Source organism: Castor canadensis, chromosome 1 (assembly GCF_047511655.1).
Source record: "Castor canadensis chromosome 1, mCasCan1.hap1v2, whole genome shotgun sequence".
Lineage (NCBI taxonomy): Eukaryota > Metazoa > Chordata > Mammalia > Rodentia > Castoridae > Castor > Castor canadensis.
In genome coordinates, this window is record NC_133386.1 from 134,153,317 (window position 1) to 134,177,865 (window position 24,549).

General features: G+C 42.1%; 1 long non-coding RNA gene across 1 annotated transcript in view; it reads left to right on the forward strand.

Moving 5' to 3' along the window:
• Positions 1 to 20,025: 20,025 nt before the first annotated feature.
• LOC141425727 (uncharacterized) overlaps positions 20,026 to 24,549 on the forward strand; it is a 457,749-nt gene continuing 453,225 nt past the window's right edge. Inside the window, exon 1 of the long non-coding RNA XR_012450807.1 lies at positions 20,026 to 20,140. This is a non-coding gene — a long non-coding RNA (uncharacterized lncRNA). The remainder of the gene's footprint in view (positions 20,141 to 24,549) is intronic.

A 24,549-nucleotide genomic window follows, 5' to 3' on the forward strand; every position in this document is an offset into this window, starting at 1 on the left:
TCGAAGTAGATTCAAGACCTCAATATAAGACCTGCAACTTTGAAGATAATGCAGGAAACAGCAGGGAATACACTGGAAGCAACAAGCATGGGCAATGACTTCCTCAGTAGAACTCAAATGGCTCAGCAGCTAAGAGAAAGGATTGATGACTGGGACTACATGAAACTAAAAAGCTTCTGCACAACAAAAGAAATGGTCACCAAATTAAAGAGGCTGCCCATCTGACAAGGGACTGATAACTAGAATATACAAGGAGCTCAAAAACTAAACTCCCCCAAAATCAATGAACCAGTGAAGTAATGGACAAATGAACTGAACAGAGCTTTTTTAAAGGAAGAAGTCCAAATGGCTAAAAAAAACGCATGAAGAAATGCTCAACATTCCTGGCTATAAAGGAAGTGTGAATCAAAACCATTTAAGGTTCCCCTCACTCCTGTTAGAATGGTTATCATTGGGAGGGGGGAGGAGGTAGGGAAAGGGTGAAGGAGGGCAAATATGGTGCAAATACCGTGTACACATGTATGTAAATGGAAAAATGAGACCTAATGAAACTATTCCAGGAATGGGGTAGGAGGAGAAATAAAGAAGAATGGTGGGGGAGGGTTTATTCAATTATGATATATTTGATAAATTGTAAGAACATTTGTAAATGCCACAGTGTACCCCTACCCAGAACAACAATGATAAAAAATGACAGAAAAACTTAGAAAATAAAAAAAATGGCTAGCATCAAGAACACAAATAACAAAAAATGTTGGCAAGGATGTGGGAAAAAAGGAACCCTCATACACTCTTGTTGGGAATGTAAATTAGTACAACCACTGTAGAAAACAGCATGGAGGCTCCTCAAAAAAGTGAACATAGAACTGCCGTATGATCAGCAATTTTACTCCTAGTAATATCCTCAAAGGAATGTAAGTCAGGTTACAACAAGACACTGCACACCCAGGTTTATTGCAGCATTATCACAATAGCTAAGCTATGGAAACAACCGGGATGCCCCACCACTGATGAATGGATTAAGAAAATGTGGTATTTATACACAATGGAATTTTACTCAGCCATAAAGAATGAAATTTTGTCATTTGCAGGTAAGTGGATGGAACGGGAGAACATCATGTTAAGTGAAGTTAGCCAGGTTCAGAAAGTGAAAGGCTGCATGTTTTCTCTCATATGTGGAATATAGGCCCAATACAAATACAAGCAATATTATGAAAAACAGGCCATGCTAAGGGGAGGTCACATAAGAGAGAGGGAGGGTAAAAGAAGGAAGCTAAGAAGGTGAATATGGTTGATGTACTTCCTATACAAGAATGACTACAGAATTTTTAAAACCAGTTGAAACCACCATAAGGAAGGGACTAAAGTAGAAAGGAGAAAAATGGAATGAACCAATTTGTTTAAAAATACATATATATACATATATGGAAATGTTACAATGAAACACCCTGTATAGCTCTCTTAAACAAACAAAAATGTCATTTTCTTTCTTTTTTTTTTTTACAAAAAACGCAGACTAGGAAGGCAAAACAGGTCCTGTCTGGGGGTTGGCACCAGTGGGAGAGAGGAGGATATAAGGAAGGGTATAGGAGGGTGAATATGGCAGAAATATTAGGTACACATGTATGTAAACAGAAAAATGAGACCTGTTGAACGTATTCCATCAACGGGGGGAGGGGGGCAAAGAAGAATGATGGAGGGGGTGAATTCAAGTATGATATATTGCAAGAACTTTTGTAAATGTTACAATGTACCCCCAGTACAGCAACAATCAGTACAGCAACAATAAAAAAAGAATCGTGTCAAAGCAGAGAGTCCTGCCATTGCTGGGGAGTAGAAGTCAGTCTTAGTTATTGCTATGATATATTGTTATATATGGCCTTGAGATGTCATCATTACTGCCTTGAGATAATTAAATCCAAATGGATTTAGGTTTTTTTTTTAAATGGATTTTAGTTTATGACATTCTAAGTCACTTGAACTTTAGAAACCTGTAGCAGTTTTTTTTTTTAAAGGGGCTGGCACTTATTTAGCATTTGCTTTGTGTCAGGCACTGTTCTAAATGTGCAGAGCTCCCGACTCTACCCTACTTCTTAGAGGATTCACAAGTCCTCTTTTTCAATAAAGAACCAAGCCTTCCTCAGGCCAGTCCTGAGTTATAACAGTGACTCTGTGATACAGAGCCTTTCTGGAGAGCAGGAATTTGTTAAGCGTGCTGATAGCATAGTCAAGAGCCCTTCACAGGGTCTTCTGAGCAGTTTTCAATTCTAATTGATGTTTCTCAGAGCATTTATTTCTTTGTTAATAACATTCTTCTTTGACTCCTGTCAATCCTTGATTGGCTCCTCTGTTGGTGGCTCACTCTGAGGAGTTTTTGGGTGATCCATTGGAGTCATGTTTTAGTTTTTTCAAGGCTAAGAAGTCAGACAGAATGAATCAGACTACTCATCATGGTACAAGTCTTAACCTTGAGAAAGAAGTGACTGTTATTTTACTGTCCCCAGCCCCTGAATGCTTGCACTGGTCTTAGGCAGAGCAAGGTCTGAGACATGATCAAACAGCTGCCCAAGAGCACACTGATGCCCGCGCCTCCCTGCTTTGTTTCCTTTTTTTTTTTCCTATCAGGATATGAAGCAGAAACTAGGCAGCCATTTTAGCTGGCTCCTCCACAGTTACCTGCAGTTTCTTTCTTTCCTTTTACTTATTTCTTTCTCTGAAAAACATGCTATAGATACAAAGATGAAATTTCAAAAGGCACAACAGGGCATGCAATTAAAAAGTAAGTTTTCCCTCCCCCACTTGTTCCCCACAGTCGCCATTTCCAATACTGCTCAGTGTGGGGCACCCTGAGGGATTGTGTTCTTGGCAAGGCAATAGAGACCCTGGCTCCTGACTGAGCAGCTCAGGAAGCAGAGTGAATGAACACAAGGGACTCCTCCTGAGGACAAGGGGTGATGTTCATAGCACAGAGGAAACAACCCATCACAATTTGGGAATTAATAACATGATGGGGAATCTCAGTGTATTCTATAAATGACTTAGATTCTCAGATGACAATTTTAAAATGCAAGTATATATATCTCCGTGTGTGTGTGTGTGTGTGTGTGCTCTTCTCTGCAGTGTGCAGCCTAAGCCCCTATCTCCAAGTCTCAAAGCAACCCAAGAATTAAAAGTCTTTATGAAAGAGAAGTTGAGACTCTTAAGGGTACCAGGCATCTTATGTCATGGTATCGACTGGATCCACCAGAAGGAGCAATCAAGGCAGAGTAGAACCAGCATGGGCAAACCATTGCTATGAGCTCCTGGCCCTGGTCTGTTGTGCACTCACATGAGTGAGCAAGTTTGCTAGTTCACCCAGGACAGGTCAGTTTGTGCCTGACATAGTTATTTAAAGGACCCTTTTCCTGTCTCAAAAGATGTCCTAAGGTTGTCAGAAATTATGTGATCACTCTAACCACAGTCCCCCATCTTACAGATACAACCACTTCCTCCCCTCCAGCCTCCTCTGGATCTAACAATCTCCTGTCCCTAGGCCCTTCACCTTGAAAGGCTCCACCACTCCCCCCTGCCCCCGCAGCTTAGAAAGGAGGACCTCCCAGGCCTTCATTCTAAGATGTGCAGCTCCAAATTCCCCTACTCCTCTGAAATATAATTTACCACAGAGAAGGGTAGTATCTCAGAATAGTCTGTGACTTCTCTAATCACTACATGTTACCTGCAATACAAGAAATAAAATAAAATTCTCCCATAATACTCAACAAGAAGTTTCTAGAGGTTAATATTTTGGAAGAATATTCTTCTGGGCATATACATAAAGTCTTATGTTAATTCTAGCTTATTTTCATCAGATTTTTATAGTTTTTATAGATTTTTATGATTTGGAACTGATAATTCTGATGATACCTTTCCATTATTTATTTATTTAGATTTTTGAAAAAAAATCTTAGAGTCTATCTTATCTATAATGTTTCTATAACAAAATACCCGATGCTGGGTAATGTATAAAGAAAAGAGGTTTATTTGGCTAATGATTCTGGTATCAAGGGCCTCTTTCTGTGATAAATGACAAAGAAACAGAAAGGGAAATGAATACATGCAGAAAGGGACAAGCATGGAGAGTGGCCTTGCTTTGTGACAATCTCTCTCAAGAGAGCACCATCAGACCTGACCTACACCCATGAGACAGACAGCATTCATGAGTGTGATTTGCTCAGGACCTAATTACCATCCTCTAGTCTTACCTCTTAAAGGATCCACCACTCACATACTGGAGAACAAGCACATAAACCGTTGAGGGACAAATGATTTCCAAGTCATAGCAAAGTTAAACACTGCTAAAGTATTTTTGCATTGTAATAGTGTCTTCGTCCTGGCTTTTTAAAATTTATTATTATTATTGTTTTATATACACACACTTCTGATAGAATCAGAGAGTGGAAGATCTCCTTGGAAAAGTCTTTTGTGTTAATAAGAGTGACAACCCTAAGTCTATCTTGGAGTGAGCTTGTTGCTGTCTTTTCTTTAGAGGAGTAGGCTGGCTGGCTGCTCCAGTTTGCCCAGACCAAGGAGCTTCCAGGGAAGAAGGACTTTCGGTGCTAAAGCGCACAGCATCCTAGACAAATCAGGACAAGTCAGTTACTTAGATGGTGGTAAAATTTGGTTCCTTTCCTATCTTCACTTGATTAGGCAGTCTCCTCCGGATGACAAAAAAAAAAAAAAAAAAAAAGCCCTCAAAGAACGTCACTAAGGACAGGCTGAATGAACAGACATCATCTCCATCGTCTCAGTAATGAACTGCACTTAGAAGGAAATTAAGTACTTCTTTCTAGAGAACTTTCTAGCAAGTCAAGAGGTGGTTTTAGCAGTGGAATATCAGTAGGTAGAAACAAGAAGGTAGGTGATGATGTATTTCAGATAGCACAAACCTGGTGCTCCCAGGCCCCCAGAAGAGAGTGGAGATGCTCAGTCACCAAAGCATGTGTTAGTAACGAGAAGAGTTGCCAAACTAAGGTGTCTGGTTTTCCTTTCGAGGGTGTGGGGCAAGATTGGAGGGATGTTGGCTTCAAAGCGCTGTAGCCATGACAGTTGCCGCAAACTGTGTCCTTTTTTGGACCCAGCTGGGTCATCATGCAGGATGCTCTGATGTGTGGGGTAACCACAGCTGAGGAGGACACAGAAGGATCAGGATCAGAACTGGGGTTTCTGGGTTAGGGTCCTGTTGGGCCAGAGCTCAAGTGCCAAGATCAGGAGCACAGTGGGATATGGGGCCATACTGGGAAGACTTGAAGGATTTAGAGCATAAACTATGGACCTGGTCAGCAGCAGGACTTTATTCTTGCTGGGTGCTGACGGGTAGCTGTGGGATTCAGTGAGTGATACTCTGTGCAGGGCACACAGTTCAAGCTTACCATATGTTAACTACTTTAGTTTTGCATCTCCAAACATCATCTAACTCTTTCCCAACTACATGAACAGGTGAATGAAAGTCAATAAGTGGATCTCTTTACTGGGAATAAAAGTGGGAGTTGCATTTGGTACACCAACATTTTTCTTTGATTCAAGTGGGCCGTATAAAAAGGTAAGCATATGGATCTACAGTGACTTTTCTTTTTTTCTTCATTACTGAGGCTTGAACTCAGGGCCTGCCACTTGCTAGGCAAGTGCTCTACCAATTGAACCAAACTTGAGTCATGCCCCCATCCTTTAGTATTTTAGTATTTAGTATTCTTTAGATAGGGTCTCATGTTTCTTGCCCAGGTCAGCTGTGGATCAGGATCCTCTCACCTTTGCCTCCCAAGTAGCTGGGATTATAAGCATGAACCACCATGCCTAGCTTGTTCTTGAGACAGGGCCTCAATGACTATTTATTTATTGCTTGGGCTGGTCTTGAACAGCAATCCTCCTGTTCCACCTCCCAAGTACTTGGGATTATGAGGTGTGCTTTCACACCTGGTACTTCTAGTGGCTGTTGTAGAGAAAAAGCAATGATGTCAAGAGCTTTCCTGCTAAGAAACAACTGATGATCTCAGTCTTCCTGAGTGGACCAACACAGGTCAAGAACCCCTAAGTTTATCCACAGAGAGAAAACTTAACTGGAGGAGTCAGCTGGCATGAATAAAACTTAAGAATGATGTAGTAACAAGTGTATTTTTTATTTGTAGCTTTTAATTTTTTTTTTATTTTTATTTGTTGGTGGTGCAAAAATGAATAAATAAAAGAGGTCCATGCATGGACCAATCTTGACAGTGCATCACTAAATAAGGATACTGGACTCAGTTTGCCATCAACCAGGGTATCAGTTTGTTAGTATTCAGTGAGAGATTACGATCAGAATACCAGAGAACTTATGATCAGTGCCGAGCTCCATGAAAAGTCCAATCAAAATCAGAAACCAGTCAACACATTCACTCAGAAAGGAATTACTGCCTAGGGTCTAGAACACAGGGACTGTTAGACAAACACACAGTCTTCCTTAGGAGAGGATCTCAGCCCTCATAGGAAGAAGCTGTTCTGAAGAGGAAGACTCACTCTTCCCTGGCTTCAGAGAAGAGAGTTCCTTGTCTGCAGGACAAGAAGTACTGACTAGGTCACGCCACTTCTGAACACTGAGGCGATGGGTGTGGCTAGCATTCACCTCCATGACTTTCTATTTCTTTCTCCTCTTGCCTAACTTGCCAAAACACTTTCTTATCTGCACACTTTGCTTAGCCACGTTAATTCTTTCATTTCTGCTGCAGACAGATTTTGGGGCCTGTAGCCAGTTTTTCCTCTTTAAAGGGTTTCTATTTATCTCCACTCTGTTTATAGACTGTGGATTTTACTGTTCTCTCTGTGCAAGCACTTCAAGTTCTTTGCCACCACTTCATTGTCACTTTATACAGAGAAAACCTGTTCTGTCTCCACAGTTTTTGACATTCATCTTATCTTTTATAGAACACACAAGTAATTCCACAAGGTCCCTTAAGGTTCCTGCAATACAATAAGCTATTGACCTGTCCTCTCTGAGGCGTGGCTTTTTGGCTGCTGTTTCCTCAGCCAGAGCTGATTGCTCCATGGACAGAGATACAGACTCAAACAGGGCCACCCAACTTCCCTCCCCTTGGATTTGGAGCTTGGATTGGAAAGGCACAGAATTTGCTAGAGCAGTTTTGCTGATGGCTATGCCACCTTGAGAGTGGATCTGTGGACTCCAGAAGATTTTCAGAGCTGTTCTGCTTCCCACCTGTCCTGAGCTTTGGTTATCATCTCAGTTAATACATTGTGTGTGCTGTCCCAGAATACTTCCTCAGGCACTGGCCTGGACTCCTCGTTTTCTGTTTAACATAGCCAGAGTTGGCTCTATCCTTCACAACAAGCACCTTAGAGTAAGCCACTGTTTACTCTCTAAGCACTGGATGCTGAAGAATACCATTCCCTGCTGTGTCTTTGCTGCCTTTGCACTCTTATGGTTTGTGTCCTAAGGCATCTTCTTGGGCTCTGCTATGGATTCTCTTCTTTCCCTACCTTGAATGGGAAGCTTCCCAAACATTTTATTTATGATAATCTTTTTTACAATGTCATTTATTCAACTCAACCAAACAAAATCTGAATGAGCCAGACACTACATCACCTCAATTCCGAAGACTATGAATAGACACAGTCAAGCACAAAGAGGACTGAGTTCTAGACAGACATTCTTGAACAATTTCTACTCAAGACCACTTTTTTCCATTGCAAATTCAGTGCATTTAAAGCCTGACTCATCAGCTTAGTCTTCAAGCATGATTGTTCTCTGTCTTTCCTATCAAGAAGAGTAGCATCCCACTGGCCTGGGAGTTTAAGTGTCTCTCATCTTACTTAAGCTGAGTTTTTGATGATTTTACAGTAGTCATGCACAGGGGAATGGACAATGGAATTCCATGCAAAAGACAGATTTGGCCTTAGCAAAAGCATGATGGTGTTCATTACAGAAATGGAAGAATAGTTGAGCATTCAAAACTTAAGCAGTATAATTCAACATACCAACAGACTCAGTGAGAAAAATGATATGATCATATCAATATATTCATAAAGATTATTTGATAAACTCAAACATCAATTTATGATAAAACCCTCAAAAAACTAAAAAAAAAAAGTATCAATCATTTTATTCTCTCCTCCCATCTGGTCAGTGCACACCCTGCTGACTTTGACACCATCACACACTCATCTTGGCAGAACATGCCACAGGCTCTTCTTGTCACCTTCCTTACATTTCACTTGCTCTTGCAGGGTCACCAACTCAGCACTCTGCAATCTGGCTGTTGCTCCACCCAGTCATCCTCCACACTGCTCCTAGGTCTTCTTGAAACTCAGTTCTCAGCATGACAGTTTGCAGAAGAACTTAGAGGCTCTCTCAATTTCAATGATCATTGAAATTGCTTAGGAGTCTTAAAAAAGTATAGATTTCTGGGCTGCAAATAAGACTTCCTAAATCAGTTTCCAGCAGTGAGCACTGACATTTTTACTTTGAGGACTATCTGCTCCCCCAACATACACACCAGGACTCAGATATAGACCCATGGTCAAAGGGCCATTGCTTTAATGGAACTTCAATGTCTACTGAATAAATTGCTTATTTATCACCTTGATATTGAAGGTACCAATTTGTGCTTCAAGTCTTCTCTCCTTTCATTATTTATATATTCCAAAGTCTAGCTTAAAATGATAATAGCTTCTGTTTCCCAAACGCCTCCTGACATCATATCTTTCATTGTTTTTCTTATCAATTGTCCTGTTTTTCTCAATTATACCTTTTCTCCCAGGTCAAGCTTAAATAAGATGAATTCAGATACAAATGCATTTGACATGTTTAGAATAGTGCTTGAGTCACAACAAGACCCATAAATACCAGTTAATGTTATTGTAATGGTAATAAACAGTGCATTCTGCTTCATGAAGTCCTTACTATCCCTAAAAGAAGAACTACTCTTTCCTTCCTTTGTTTCCATTGCACTTTGTTTCTACTCCTTTTATGGTACTTATCAGATTCTACTTCACTTTATAATTGCTTCTGCACCTGTCTCACCTCTCCCAGTGAGTGAGATATTGTTGGGAAACTCTATCTTGGTTAGGGATTACATAATATGCAAAATGAAGTTAATGCTAGCAGAATTTTAGTCTTTTAAGTTGAGCTCTACATGATCTATGAGGATGGTCATCCCAGCCACAACCTAATGTTCAAGGAACATTTCCTGCCTTCTTACCTAGTACATTTTTCTCAGAGCTGAGCAGGGGGGAAGCCTGACTAAGAGCTCTTGAAATTAAAAGCACACTTCTGTGGCAAGAGCTGGGGAAAGGAGACATTAACATTTGTTGAGTACATACTGTCTGCCAGGACACTCTGGTCTGTTTGCCGTTGGAACAGCTGTGTGGCACCGGGCGCTTCTAACCTGTCTTGTACTCTTTGCTCTCCTTGCTGCTTAATGTAACATTTATGTCTGATATTTGCTTAGTGTACCTCTCCAGTTGTTTCTGATCAGTCAGGAGGAAACAGTTCACTGGGTGGCAACACCAGACAATCAAATTTCCTCTGAGTATTCAGGAACAGAGGAACTGGGCAGGGCAGGTTTTGTGACCCATGTGTCAGCAGTGTTCTTTGAAATATATCCCATACTACTAAGAGTCAAAATACCTGTTACCAGTCAAGTGGCTGTTTAAATGGTTTTAGGAGAAAGAGTTTCAAAGAATTTTGGGTTTTCCTTAAATCTATACTCTTAGGAGGAATGAGGGGTTTTGCCTATGGCAATTAATGTCCCTGTGAACAAAACCAAAAGTGTAGCTCTGTTTTTGATGGAAAGGGGACAAAAATGGCTTTCAAGTACATGCTGTCGCATTGGATGGTAGTTAGTGCTATGAGAATAGTGGTCATATAACTTACTGTTCAAACTGGGACACTTGGAACAAGAGAGAAAATTCAGACTATCCCAGGAAAACTGGGATCTTCACTATCAGCATAGGCCATTCCCACTGGGAAATGGAGGTGGTGATAGCCCCTTCTTTCAATTCCAAATTCAGTGCCAGAGTGGATGTGTGAATCCAGGCAGCAAGTACAAAGATACTCTGTAAGTACTGGATTCATTTTACAGTGAGTAAACAAAGCTAAGAGATGGGTTTGATAAGTTCATTCATTGTAACCTAATGTAGGAGTGGGCTTCTTGGTTAAAACAGTAAGTCATGCACTTGGGTTTACTGGGAAAAACAGGTCTCTCTTGTAAATATCGGATTCATCAGTCATTGAGCAACCATGTGTTATTATGACTACAAACAGTGCCATACAAATAGAGTACCGTGCAGGGTCCAAGTCTGGAGTCCTAGCTTTCAGAGTCCTAGTTACTTCTCAGGAGGATCATGGGTTGAGGCCAGCCAGGGCAAAAAGTTCATGAGACCCCCCCATCTCATCCAATAAAAAAGCTGGGGTGTGGTGGCATGTGCCTGTTATCCCAGCTACGAGGGAAGCATAAATAGGAGTACTGGGTTCCAGGCGACCCTGGGCATAAAATGAGACCCTATCTCAAAAATAACCAACACAAAAAGGGCTGGCAGTATTGCTCAAGTGGTAGAACATCTGTCTAGGAAGTGTAAGGTTCTGAGTTCAAGCCCCAGTGCTGCTAAAAAGTAAACAAAATAATAAAAATAGAATATAATGTGATTGGCCACCAGACGAGCATTAAGGGAAACAGATTGGTTACATTTTCTTTTTAAATGTTACCTCTTTCTAAAGCCTTCTCTCCAAGTTTCAAAAACTTCTGAACCAGAATGTGACCTTCTATCTAGAACTTCTTCCTGAAGGAAGCTTTTACTTCTAGATCACTTCTTATTACCAAAGGGCAGGTTGTGAGATGGTCTTTATTCTCTCTAATCAGGCACACTAGGGATCTGCATCTCTTAAGCAGATTTCCCTAACAAGGTATGGCTCTATTCCCTCCCAATGTGGCTGGTCCTCTCTACAATGTTATTAAGTAGTGAGCAAGCTTCTCAAATTACTGGGGAGAGAGTTTTAGATAGCAGGAATTCCAGGATTTCTCAAGCATGACATGGTTCTCCAGTGACCTACTTACCATCAATCTTTCACACACTCCCTTTGAACCGTGATGAAAGTAGGCTACAGAAAGGCTGACAGGCACAGCCTATCAAATTAAATCCCAAACTAGACCTTGATGTTAAAATCCTGAAACAGAGAGGACTTATCAGGTTAAATTTACATGTGAGGATCATGAGTTTACCATCTAGAGAAAACCCAGACATCTGCACTCAGCATGACAATAGTTTCATTTGAAGACAATACAAGTAAAATAATGTTTGAAATGGAAAGAGGCAGAAATTTTAAAGCACTCTTTGTCTTCTGCATCTTTGCAAACACACTTGGGATTTATTAAAATATGAGCTTTAAATAAAGCCTTTTACAATTTATGTTAAATGCCAAAAGGAATAAGTAACATGCATGAAAATAAGTGTGTGCTTTCCAGCACTTGCTGTAAGTCACTTTTTATATTGCTCTTCAAAGAGCAATATTTTCAGAAGACAATGTTTAATATGTTAGTAGTGACATTTATGTCAGAGTTAAGGTCTACTGGTGCCACTCAGTAACCTTGTTCCACAGCAACCTTCCTAATCTTTCATTAGTTATGTGAGAATGGGTAGACAGAAATGAACAACTCTGAAAGATTAAATCACACACTGAGCAGTGGGTACACTCTCCTGCCAGCTCAGGAGGGCAGGAACTGAGAGGCTGGGAGGCATAGGCTAAGAGCACTTTCCTAGAATCACAACTGGACTTGGTTTCCAGCTATGAGACTTTGGGCTAGTGCTTTAGTCTAAGCCTCATTCTCTACCCCACCCCCCACTTGATTAAAGTATAATTGACAGGTAAAAATCAAATCTGTTTCCATGTATAATGTGATATTTTGATAAATGTATACACTGTGAAATGATTTCCATCATCAAGCTAACATATGTGTTACTTGCATAGTAATCCTTTGGTGTGTATGTGTGGTGAGAACACTTAACAACTACCCTCAGCAAATTTCCATACGTGAAGCAGTACTATTAACTGTACCGATGCTGTGCATCTAATGTCCAGAACAGACACTGTACACCCCTTGACCAACCCTTCCTCATTTCTTCTACTCCAAGGCCTCTGGCAGCCACCACTCTGTATCTGAATTCAGCATTTAGTTTCCACACACAAAAGTGATATCATGCAGCATCTATCTTTCTGTGCCTTGCTTATTTCATCTAGCAGAATTACCTGATAGCATAGATCTCCATTTCTTTAGGGCTAGTTACTGGTGGTTAATTTTATTCCCTTGGTGATGTCATGTTTCCCTGATTAATCATGATTCTTGTGGCCTTGTGTTGGCGACTGCACCCTGGAAGAGGCAGGTACCTCTTTCAGTCTTTATAGATTAACTCTGACAGAGGAAGCCTGTCAGCAGTCAGGCCATTCAGAAATTCTGGCTGAAGGGGATTTGCATGTAGACCTGCTGCTAGAGTCTTCAGGTGTCTAGCCTAGTTCCCAGTCAGTGAGTGGATGTCCCTGACACCTGGGTCTGTGAAAGGGAAGGCCCAGGGGCAGTGCCTGGTCCTGGTGTCTCTCCATGCTGTGCTGGTCAGCTTGGGATGGGAGATGTGACTACTGTTGAGCTGCCCATCCTATACTCCTCAACGCATCTTTTCTTATGTCTGTGCTCCAGCTAGGTGTTATCATCTCTTACTTGGATCCATTAGCTATCCAGAAGGCATTTTTGTGTTTGGATTCACATTGATTCAAATGGATGCTTCTCATAATCCTAAACTGCCATCTTGCTGATCTAATGCCAGTAAACTTAAGTATCTGTTTTTTCAACTAAAAAATGAGTAATGCAACACCTACTTCATAGGGCTGTTGTACCTGACAAATAAAAGCACTTAGCTCAATGCAATTGTGATTTTCTTATTATAATAGTTATTATTACTTTTTACACAATTATCCAGACCATTGTGATGTCAACTTTTCTTATCTTCAATATGACTGACAGAAGAGGTGGAGAACAAGAACCTAAACTAAGTCTTATCCTGTTTTTTAAAAGCCATCCCTGCCCTACCACCAACTAGCAGAACAATGCAGGCTCCATGGACAATTTTTGCAGGATAATTTACATTCTAAGGGCACATCCCTAGGATAGTATATCCTTATGTTCGGGCCTTTCCAAGATTGTCCAGAAGGAAGGAAAGACAAGAGGAGAGGAGAAGAGGGGGAAAGGGAGAAGAAGACTGGAAAAGTTTCAGAAAATGTGGTCCATTTTAACATCCTGGAGAATGGGCGGTCGCTGGAGATAACAGATGGACAGGCACAGTGCATGGCATAGAAGAGGCCTGCACTTGAACTCCACACCTGGGTGTTGGGTCAATATCAAGACAATGGCTACTGCAATAACTGCTATCCTCCTTCCTGTAGAAACCAGCCTTCCCCACAAGGTTAGTGAGGAAATAATGAAGACCTGTAGTATTCTGAATTTTGAGAACTTTCTGGGATGGGATGCAATTTCCCATTGCTTGAGTAAATGTTTCCAGAGACTTTGCAGTAGAGAGAAAAGCAGCCATATAGACCTGGGGTGGAATTTTGACTCAATTATTTGATTTTGAGCAACTTGCTTAACTTCTCTCAATTTCAATTTCAATTTTTTCATTTCTAAAATGGATATAACACTTGAGTTTCCTTTCTTTTTTTTTTTAGAGAAATCAATGATTGTGTATATACATTTATGTAGATTTTAATAGGAACAGATGACACACACATAAAACTGCTAATTAAGGGAGTGAGTAAAGGAACTATTTACAATGATTTGGGCAGGTGCAGTGGACTGTTCATGTCCCTGCTGAACTCATATGCTGAAGCCCTACCCGCAATGTGATGGATGAGGAAGTGGGATCTTTGAGCAGGTGACACCCTCATGAATGAGAGTAATGACCTTATGAAGGGGACCCCAGAGAGCTGTCTATTCTCATTCCATCATGTGAGGATACAATGGAAGTTGGCAGTCTGTAATCACCAGATACTGAGGTTGCTGGTACCCTGAACTTAGACTTCCAGCCTCCTGAGCTGTGAGAAACAAATTTCCATTGTTTATAAGATATCCATCCTGCAGCACTGGATTATTGGAGACCAAACTAACTAAGACAGCAGGGTTTTAGGAAAATCAACAAAGGCTAACACAGTAGCTTAGGGTAGGCAGTGGGTAGGAAGAGCATTTCTTTTATTATATTTTATTGAATTTTTTTTACATTTACAGTCAAGTGATTTTATTTTAAAAATTTTAAAATTTAAAATTTAAAATTTTAAAATTTAAAGGGCAAACACAACAAGGGGATTGGACTATGAGCACATGATAAAAGCGAGAGCACACAAGGGAGGGGTGAGGATAGGTAAGACACCTAAAAAGCTAGCTAGCATTTGTTGCCCTTAACGCAGAGAAACTAAAGCAGATACCTTAAAGCAACTGAGACCAACAGGAAAAGGGGAACAGGTACTAGAGAAAAGGTTAGATCAAAAAGAATTAACCTAGAAGGTAACACCCATGCACAGGAAATCAATGTGAGTCAATGCCCTGTATAGCTATCCTTATCTCAACCAGCAAAAACCCTTGTTCCTTCCTATTATTGCTTATACTCTCTCTACAACAAAATTAGAGATAAGGGCAAAATAGTTTCTGCTGGGTATTGAGGGGGGGAGAGGGAGGGGGCGGAGTGGGTGGTAAGGGAGGGGGCTGGGGCAGGGGGGAGAAATGAACCAAGCCTTGTATGCACATATGAATAATAAAAGAAAAATGAAAAAAAAATTAAAAAAAATAAAATTTTTATTAGCATAGATTAATTATATAAAGGAATTTCATTGTGCTATCTACAACATGTATATCATGTACTTTGGTCAGATTCACTCTCTATATTGCTCCGAGGAGAGCACTTCTATCTCTAGGCCTGGACAGGCAGTGGAGAGGGCTGCTGGATAGAAGGCATGGCCTTCATAGAGGGATGAAGCCGCTCTGTAGTACTCCATAGGAGGCTACCAGGGGAGGAATTCCAACCATTTCACCTCTGCCCTATAACCTTCTCTCACTACCTCCAAGGGACAAACCTAACTAAAAGCCAGAGAACAAGGCTGCCCACTGAGGCTCTCTGTACAGGAGAGCCCTCCAGGGCAGGGCAAGACAGAAAGGAGAGAAAATGAGCCTTGAGAGAAAGATGGAAGATAACTGGAGAAGGTAACAAGATGCTGAGTATGTTGCTTGACCCAGAGAGTAGCCATTATCATGGTAAGAAAGAAAAGAATACAGAGACTAGCCTTCAAAAATCTAGCCCTACCTTTGGGGATAGACAGCAGATAGTTCAACAGCTTTTCAGAAGTGTTCAAAGATGAATAAATGTAAACTTTTAAAACATTTCAGAAATATGTTTCAGTCTGCTTACTGTTGAGAGGATTTCCCCAATAACATTGTCTTGCTGCACATGCTGTGATAGCAAGTTCCACAGTAATGCTCTAAAATTCTGGGCAATGACAGTGTGGTGGAAATGGGGGTAATGTGAGCTTTACTGTTAACTAACTTTGACTTTCTGTTACTCTAGAATGTTGGGCTTATTTAGGGAACCCTCTTTAGGTCAGTTAGTAAAGCAATTAGTGTTTTAATTCATTGCTTCTCAATCCAAAAGAAAAATGACTTATAACTTATGACTGGTGACAAAATATTAGATATAAGCAAGTTTAAAAAGGGAGGTACTAGTAGTTGTATAAGAGGTACTTAAAGTACTTTTGCTTAAAAGCACTCACTCCTGACTTGAGCCCATGACTTAACTAAAAACAGGAAAACAGTTTGGCATCTCTGTCTCCATTTTGTACCTGCTGTCCTTTGCTCTGAGCCATTATGTCATCTTGGAATCAAGGACTTATCAATAACATCTTTATAACAAGGGATCAAAACTACACTTCAGGAACTGTGGAACCTTGTAAGACAGATCACATTACAAATCAGCACAACTACCTATAATGAGGCTTCACCCTGAAGTATAAGTAATCATCTCATGGGAACCAGCTTGCTCCCCTAAGTGATGACAGTGATAACAACTTCTTTGGAAGCCTGGAAGGAGGAGGACTGAGATAATGGCCAACCAAGTCCTATCTGACCAATGTGACCACTGGAAATACCTGCAACTGGTATTGTTCAACTCTGCATACCTTTTGTCCCCCACCAAAATTCTTTGTCTAGAGCTAAAGCTCATGTCTGTACCCCAATGATGACTGAAGGTGGGCTGAGTGCTTATTCTGCCACGGCATGTCCTGGGCCCCGTAATAAGTCTCCTTTCTCTGCGCTTCAGCATGTCTCTTTACTTAGCAATATAGGGGCAAGTGGCCAGACCTGACATGTGGAAACCCAGGAGTTTGGGCCTGGGGTCTAAAAACTCCCATTTCTACTTGATGTTAATATTGTTTTAAAATTATTTCTTATGGTCCCTTAGATTTTAACTGTAAAATTTCAAAGGACTTTTTTGGAAATCTACTTCCTTCTCCTTGGAATCTGAAATTGCTAAGTTTCTAGATATAGAGATGATTGGCACTGAGAAAAATAAATCCACTGAAGGTGTGGCGGTGCTGCACTCTTGCAATCTCAGGAGGCTAAGGCAGGAGAACTGCAAGCTTGAGGTTGACTGGGGAATTTGGTGAGACCCAGTCTCAAAAATAAAAATGAAAAAAGGCCAGGGATGTAGCTCAGCAATAATATGCTTGCTAGCATGTGCAAGGCTTACAGTACTGTCTAAGATTCAGGCAGGGAAGTCATTATAATACAAGGGGAGAAGTGTTATAACAAAGATGAAAACAGTGCTGTGGTTACAAAGGAGGAACTAATAAAGATATGATTCAGGAAGTTTAAGTCAGGGAAAACAAAATAGAAGGAATTGCCAAAGTTCAAATCATCAGATTTTTTAAAAATCACGTCTCTATTCTAATTTTTTTTGGGGGGGATATTTGTACTATTTGTACTTAGGGTTTTGCACTTGCTAGGCAGACACTCCCACTTGAGTCACACCTCCAGCCCTCATGTCTCTATTCTGAAATAGCTTTCACTGGTACAACATTCCCTCTTCTCCCTCTTTCTGTGGTATTCCTTCCTCATTCTTCATGTCCATGTACACACTATCTAGTTGAAATTTTCCTTTTCTTTTCTTTCTTTCTTCTCTCGTTTCCTCTCTCCCTCTTTTCTCCCCTTTCTTTATTGACCTAGGCTGGCCTCCTATTAGTGATCTTCCTGCCTCAGTCTCCTGAGTGCTGAGATTACAGGCATGAGCTACCACACCCACTAGCTGAAATCTTCTAGAGTATCATTCATTATCTTTGAGTAAGAACAGAAAGCAGCTACTGTAACCATAATGTCCGAGAACCATCAGAAGCGGTGGGTTTTTTTTCCCTCATGGACTGTACACAATTGCTTAATGGGACCAAGAACAGCCATGGCGAAGTTACAGAGGTTTCCACATCTGTAAGACAATGAAACTCTTAATTCTTTGGGCTAATGAAGTATTGCAACCTTCAGATTCATGTAGGTTAAAGCAATAAAAATTCTACAGTTTTAATTGTAACACTATGAACAATTTGTAGGGTATAATCAGTTGTGTATGCAGTAGCTCTCTCTTAACCTGTGGTTTCACTTTCTATGGATCAGTTATTGCCCATCTGAAAATATTATTGGTCTGAGAATGTTAAATGGAAAATTCCAAAAATAAAGAATTCTTGTTTTGAATTGCATGTCACATTCTGAGAACTGTGATGAACTCTTGCATTGTTACAACCCTTTCTTCCTGGGACGGGTGTCATCTCTTTGTCCAGAGCATCCACACTGTATACCCTACCTCCCCATTAGTCACTGAGCAGCTGCCTTGGTTACCAGATGTACTGTCATGGTATTGCACAGCTTGGGTTTAAGTAACCCTTGGGTAGTAGCCTACTGCCAATTGCATTGTATCACCTCACATTCTCACAAGGTGAACACAGTACAATAAAATATTTTGACAGTGTGTGCACACACACACGCACATGCACAGTGGTACATGGTTTGAACTCAGTGCTTACACTTAGGCAGGCAGGCACTCTTACCACTGGAACCACTCTGCCAGCTCTTTTTTGTGTTGGGTGTTTTTGAGATAGGGTCTTGCAAACTATTTGCTGGGGCTGGCTTCTAACCTGCATTCTCCTGATCTCTGCCTCCCAACTAGCTAGGATTACAGGTGTGAGCCACAGGCACCCATCTGCATTCACATAATTTTTATTATAGTATATTGTTATCATAATCATTCTATTTTACTTCTAGCTATTGTTAATTTCTTACTGTGCCTAACTTACAAATAAAACTTTAAGTATTAATGCATAGAAAAGGAACAGCATATATAGAGTTCAGTACTACCTGCAGATACGGACATCCGCAAGCGCTACTACTTCCCCTTCTAATTGATAAGACCTGTGGCAAAAGCAACAGGTCTGCATGAATATGAAAATCAGATCTCTTGAACCTTATTCCGTGTCTCTTGGCTTATTGTCATACCACTCTGTAAAGAAACTGGACCTGTTCCTCACCAGGCCTTTCCAAAGAAGCCCAGTCAGGCCTTTTCCCATTTCATATTGACAGGTTTTCTTTCCCTGAGGCTGAAACTAGGGGACAATGGATTTTGATCCTTTTAACACTCAGATGATAATGCTCCTCTTCTGGAGTTCCCGGTTGTCCTAAGTGTTGCTAAAATTACTGAGGCTCTCACTTCAGAGGCCTTCTTTCCTGCTGATCCCTAACTAGGCAATCCACCCCAACATAAGTTAGAGACCATTGCTCTGAGGATGCTTCAGCTTGGATATCTTCTTTCTCCAGCTCCCTACATCTTTGTTATTTGTTAGGAATGCTTCAAATCAAACCTCCTCTGGTGTTTGCTGGTGCATGTGTGTGAGTGCTTGGGATTGGTTTCAGGGGAAAAAATGGATTTTTGCAAACTATCACCATCACTAGAGATCTAGTAAAAGCCTACAGTGAGTGCAACAGGAGGAAAGATGTGGAAATGATGTCACTGTTCCTTTTTAAGTTCGGTAAGTTTAAATCTTTAACACTATCACCATATAGTGTAGTTATATTGCGGGTTCAAGAAGTCAGATGCCTCCCCTGACTCCACTAAAACACATTCACTCTCTCTCTCTCTCTCTCTCTCTCTCTCTCTCTCTCTCTCTCTCTCTCACACACACACACACACACACAACTCTTCTAAAAGCACTCTATGAAATAGACAAAAGTAAAGCGTTGTTTGGGGTCCTGACTTTAAAGCTAGCTATGAAGTGACCTCAAAACTAAACTATCTTCCTTTCTATTCGAAAGCGTGCTTCATGTATTGATCCATCAAATATTTGCTGGCATCCACCCGAGAAGCCAGCTCTGCATGCTGCAGAATCCCAGCTCTTGCTGCAGACAGATCGCCAACCTCCCTTTCACCAGGTGTCTGTCCTTGGACGGGGTTCACCTCTGTGTGCTTTGTGTGGTTTCCTCATCTGTAACATGGATGTAACATTAGAATTTTCTCACAGGGTTGTCACAGGATTACACAAGAGAATGTGTGTTCAGTGCTTACGGGTTTCTGACGTTGTCAATTCACCTAGGCTTTCTTTCAGCAGCACAGTACAGGTCAAGCTCTTGAAGGGCATGGGGGCATCTTAGAGCGCTGAATGTGAGTGGATGAGCTCCCTTGGGTGAACCTTGCAGGTCTGAACAGGGGCATACGGAGCGCATAAGCAGCGTGGTCTCAACACCCCACGGAGCTACAGGCCTGAGTGTCGGCCAGCTCTGGACCCGCACTCCCAGATACCGCCAACGTGCGTGGGCTGGGGCTCTCCACGCTGGCGCCTCACTGGTGGGTCCGGGAGAGCGCGGGCGGCGGGAACGCATCGCGCATGCAGCGCGCGCGGGCGGGGCGCGCCGGGCGGGTCCCGCGGGGCTGGGGCGGCCTCGGCCTGACGCGGCACGCGGCGGCGGGAGAGCGAGCACCGGACGGCTGCGTCCTGGAGACCCGCAAGAGATGGAGGCGGCGGTGGCGGCGCCGGCGGCGGCATGCGAGGAGCTAGGTGCGTGTCGCGCGCGGGCCGGGGCCGAGGAGCCGCGCGGGCCGCGGTGTGCCAGGCCCGAGCGGGTGCGGCCCCCGCGCTGTCCATCGGCCCCGTCCTGTTGCCTGTCGCGGGACGGGAACCGCGGGCCGCGTGGGACGGCATTCCGCGTGGGCGCCTGAGCCTCGGGTCTGGCACGGGGTTCGCCTGCCCGACATTTGGGGTGAAGCGCGCAGAAAGCGGTGGTCCCGCCGGAAGGCTTGGTCCGGCGCTAGGGCCGGGCCTGCGGGGGGCAGGCTGCGCGTGTGCGCGCCCCCCGTGCGCGCCTGAGCTCGCGCGCGCGTGGAAGCCGGGCCGGAGCCCGCGCAGCGCGACCCCGCGTGGCTTTTTCCGGGGCGTGGCGCGGGCGCTAGCGCCGCTGGAGGTCTCGTTGGCTCTCAGGAGTTCGGACGCGCGGAGGACCAGGATGCCCAGGCGGACAGGGACTCCTTCACGTGGCCCAGTTCTCTTCTTGTTGGTGTGCCGCTGTCCAAAAGAAAATGCAAGAAGGATCAGCGCCAAAATGATGCTCCTCCCAGTTGCATGCACTGTATTTAGGAGGATTCCAGATTCCATAGTGAATGACTAATGGATCTGCACAGAAGAAGCCACCTTCGTGCAGTAATGTGCGGGGGCATCAGATCGTAGGAACAGTGACAGCCTTTTATGGAGCGTCTACTGTGTGCTGGTACAGTGACCCATAAGGGCAGCCATGTTAGAGCCAGACCCCATCCCTCTCGCAGGTGTTTACTGGAAACGCCCAACCTGACCCCGAACACTGACAAAGGAACAGTTGTTAACCTTTGTGGGGCGCCAATGACAGTTGAGCAGGCCAGTGACCTAACCATAACTTATTTTCCTTGGTTGCCCTACAGCAGCACTCCTTAGTCACCCACAAGGAAATTTGCCCACCCAGGGACTTTCCTGGTACTTTTCCACCACCTCCCCCTATAACTACCCCAAGCCTGAATGTGGCAGTGGAGACCCTCTTCTTAGGCTATCTTTCCAGAATAAAGTCTGTGCTGATGTTGGGCCGCCCCTTGTCTATCCTGCTGTGCCTCACTTTAGTCTAACATATGTAAGCAGTGTGCTTTACTTCAATCCTCACAAGCTCTATTATTCCCTTTTTTACATATAGTAGTTTTAGTCTCATTAATGACAGAACCCAGTCCAACCCAGGATTATCTGACTATTTTAAATACCTTAATAACATGTCTTACTGGGAATATGAAGAAATAGGCATTCTTATGCATTGTTGATAGGACCAGGACATTTATCCTTAAAAATGTACATATCCTTTCACTCAGCAATTTCATGCCTAAAATATTTCCCAATGTCATAAGTAGTGGAATAAACACATCAGGAGATTTTCATTACTGTATTTGTAGTAGGGAAAAGCAAGTAATTTATATGAATGGCCAATGAAAAGGAGTTGATTAAGTGGATTGTGACCTAGCCATATAGGCTCCTAACTGCCCAGCTATGAAACGTGATAGGGAAAAATGTTCACCACATGCATGTTTCTTAATTGGAAACAGATTATTTCGGTTGTTTTTTTAAGTTATGTGTGTTCATTAATTCAGCATGTTAATTGAGCTTCTAACACTTGGGGTAGCTTGAACAAGAATAAGATTCCTGCTCTCACAGAGTTTGTGTTAGTAGGAGAAGCAGACAATGGACAGTAAAGGCAGGAATCAGTTACTTCTGTAGATTGTTATGTGAAAAGTGTTACAGAAGAAAGAGCAGGTAAGGGAAGTGAGGAGGGTGGGGCTGGGTGGTTTCTGCTGGCATGATCTGACTTCAGTTTTAAGGATTATGCTGGCCTCTGTGTGAGGAATGCACTGCAAGGGGGCAAAAGGAAGATTGGGAAAGAGACACGCCTGCTCATCAAGGCAGCAGGGTAAGGCAGTGCAAGTGGGGACAAATGGCTAGACCTCAGGTGTTTGAAAGTGTGACAGCACGGCTTCTTAGCAGATTGGGTGAGGGCCAAGATTGAAACAAGAGACTAGGATGACTCAAGGGACCTGAGCATCTAGAAGAATGAAATTGCCACCAGCTGAGATGTTATGGTGCTTTTACAGTGTGTCTACAGATTCTTTGATGCTTCTCTCCTGAAAAGAAGGAATTTAATATCCTTCACTTTTGGATGTGGGCTGGGCTTAGTTACTTGGTTTTAATGACTAGATTATGGTAGACATTTATGACTTCAAAACTAGGTCATAAAAAGTGCCTTCCTTTTTGCTCTCTCTTTTAGGATCACTCTCTGGGAAGCCAACTGCCATGTTGTGAGGATACTCAAACAGCCTTAAGGAAAGGTCCATGTTGAATGGAACTGAGGCCCCTCAAAAATAGCAGTGAACTTGTTATAAAGCAATAGACAATTAGCACAGATGGGTGAAGTCAGAGGAGGAACAGGTTGGGTGATGAAGATGAGGAGTTCAGTTTGGAGTGTGTGAATTTTGAGATGTCTGGGCATTGAAGTATAGATGGTCAGTAGCCAGTTAGATTTGTCTAGCATTATTGAGAGGTCTGGTCTGGAGATAGGACTGTGGAAGTTATCAGCATATAGGTAGTATTCAAGCCGTGTGACTGAGGAGAGAACACAGAAGTGTGTGTGTGCGCGTGTGTGTGTGCTCTTTAAGTTGTTAACAGTGGTGATTTCAGGGTGGGAAGATGATTTTTAACTTAAAAATGGCGACTTTCTACAGTGATCAAGGGATTTTTAAAAACTGATTATTGATGTGCAAAGCACTGGTAGAGCTTTGAGGCACAGGCTCCTTAAGCAAAAGTGCTGGGCTTTTTACTTCATGGGCCATGGGCGCCACTCAGGGTTCTCCACTGCAGAGATGGATAAAGCAGTTACTCTTCCCATTTAATGTATAGATCACGGCTTATAGATTGAGATAGCAGCACTGCTATTTTTATAAGATAAACTCTTCCCACTTTTAGTTTGTCCGTTGCCAGCACAAGTGATTCCTTTAATTTGCTACAATAATAAAAGTAATTCAGGTTTTTTATTTCTTCATTTTTTTTTGCATTTTCCGGAGAAAGAAAGGATACTCATGATTCCTTGTCCATACAAACTTGTTAACTTATTCCTCTTTTGGTGTATTTCCTTTCCTTCATTTCTGTTTAACTTTTAAACACATTCTAGCAAACATACTGTGAATATACAGGTTTTCTGCTCTTAGAGTATGAGACAACTTCCCTTGTTTAACTCAGATTTCATAGCTATAATTTAGTGTCAGTTTTATACTTTATAAAGTGAGTATACTTTAGTTAATGTAGTGATTTCCTGACTGATGGCACATTTAGGTCGTTTCTAGATTTTCAGAATTTATGTTTCATTTAACATTTTGGACAGAAATCCTTTTTTTTTATTACTAGCTTGCCAGAAGTAGAATTACTAGGTAAAGGTAATAAATATTTTAAGAATTTAATACATATTGCTAAATTAATATGATTTTTTTTCTCTCTGTCTAGAACTCGGACTCTAAGTTGACTTAGGCTAGGAAAATGAGGTTGAAGCAACTGTCTGTCACAGTTCATGCGGGTGCCTGCCCTCCTTTCTCTGGAGCTCAAGGAGCCCAGTCCTCTTTGCTATGTGTCCTTTTCAGTTGCTTGTTTATCATTCAGTTTTTTATTTTTGTTTTTGTTTTTTTGCAGGGCAGGGGTCAGTCTGTGCAGTGGGCTATGCTGGTTTATCCCAGGGGTGGCTGTGGGGATACTGCATGCTGCTTATTTGCTCTCCTGTTGGTCTGCATCTCCCAAGCAGGTTAGGAGCTGGCATCTGGTGGTGCAGGAGCCCTCCTGGTTTCTCCATATATCGTGGTGTGGGGAAGGTATGTGTGGGCTGGGGGTTCAAGGGTATCAGAGTTTTGCCTCTTCTTGGTGGTTTTTCCTGCCAGGTGTGTCTGTAGGGACTCAGCAAGATTTTTACTTTACAGAGCTCATGCTATCTGCTTCTTCCCTCTAGTCGCCATCTTGGAACCTCTGCCCCTTTTCATTTTCTTAATGTTATTGTTTGCAACACAACACAAAATTTTTATATAGTCCTAACAGTTTTAGCTGTTACATTTATATCTATAATCTATTTTTAGTTCATTTTTGAGTATAATTTAATGTTTATGATAGCTCTACATGATGGATACTGTTACCTATATTTTATATGCAAGACTCATAGCAGAGTCTAAGTGAGTTCCACAAGATGAAACCAGCATGCACTAAGGCTGGGATTCAGCCCTCACTAGCAGACCAAGGCTATACACCAAGTTTACTTTACCACAAAGTCCACTTAGCATTGCTGGCATTTAAAGATTTCAGTTTTTTTTTTTTTAAGTACAAAGCAGGCTCATACTTTGTGATTAGATTACATGAAAGTTGGCATTTTA